Source organism: Corylus avellana, chromosome ca2, assembly GCF_901000735.1.
Source record: "Corylus avellana chromosome ca2, CavTom2PMs-1.0".
Lineage (NCBI taxonomy): Eukaryota > Viridiplantae > Streptophyta > Magnoliopsida > Fagales > Betulaceae > Corylus > Corylus avellana.
The window spans coordinates 24832603-24834196 of record NC_081542.1 but is presented as its reverse complement, the minus strand read 5'-3'; positions in this window follow the sequence as shown (position 1 = coordinate 24834196).

The window sequence follows — 1594 nt, the reverse complement described above, 5'->3', positions numbered from 1 at the left end:
GCTAAGATAGAAATGTTTATTCCTAATCTCCTCTCTATAAATAACAGAGCATTATTTGTATTCAATCATTCAATAAAAAGTAAAATGTATTCTATAGGGCTTTAGTGTGTAGATGTAAGAATATTGCCGACCTACCTAAATCTTGTCTCTCTTGTTTATATTTCTGCTTTATGTTTCCGCATTCTAAATTCTATCAATATTAAACTTACCTAGTTATATAATATATTCACAACACTGATTTGCGATTGCAAAAGATTAACACTTTGTGTTATTTGCAATTTGTCGCCCATCATCAATTCAACAATTTCTTATTTGTGATTCCTTCTTACTATCTTTCTAATTAGCTATTTTGCATTGGCGCCTCATTGTTCTTTTAAATTCATTATTTATGAATATTTATAGTTTTTATTATATATTTTAATTGTATGAAATAAATAACTGTAGTTATTAATTGAGATTATGGTGAACAACAATGATCCATGAACTTCAATTAAATTCTAAATGAACTTCGAGATAAATTTAGCAAATTTGCTAATAAATCCTTGCTTAAGATAAAAAATTTATGATTACCATCATAGTGATAAAGATCAAATCTAAAGAGACTATCTACAAAAAGGACATTTTCAACCAACATAGCTTCGTTTTAATCTAGCATGGTTCAAAGAATATGCTAATTTGTTGGAATACCAACATTTCAGAATATGCTGCATATTTCATACTAGACATTGAAAATAAAGCAGAATGAGACTCTGGTTTGTTACGGGAGGGTTTAAACTAAATTAACGCTAGAAATACAAAATAATTAAATTTTATTGAATTATCTATTTCGTTTGTTAATTTTTTAGTATTTTTAATGAATTTTTGTTCGATTTTATTTTTTTCATTTAAAAAAAAAAAAAAAAAAACTTGCCCCCGCTAAACAAAAATCATGGCTTCCCCACTAGCTGAAGAAAATTCCTCCAACTTAGTTTAGAGAAAAACTCTATCCAAAATATAATATCTAGCCATTACCCTTATACAATATAATATCGACCGTCGAATTTGTAGCAATCTTGGCTAATGGGAGGGTATTAATCCTTACAAATGGTTACTTATCTTCTTCCTATGATATTGTGCTTGCATGAAATTGCATGTTGCATTTGGAAAGATCAAGAGTATGTTAATATGCTTTAGAGATTTTTTTTTTTTTTTTGTTAATTTTATTTAAATAAGTGTTCTATGTTAGGTAAAGGCGAAAACTGTTTTTATTTTTTATTTTTATTATTTTTTTCATGTTTTGAATTGTTTGTTAATATATTTATCAGTAGAAAATAAAACAAAAAATTAAAAAAAAATATATAATTTTGAAAAATGATTAGTAGAAATAACGAGCCCTTTGCATAACCGTTGGAAACTCTCTAAGAGCATTTCTTGTAGCCTCATCAAAATCATTTTTTAGTTATTTTAGTGGATCAATTTAGCAAAAGTGACTAAAATCCTCCATTTTCAGCCTTACCATTTTAATCCAAAATAAATGTTGTTAACTCACCAAATGAATAAGAAATAATATAAATTTTCTCTCTCCTTTCATATTCATTGAAAAGGTTATATATAT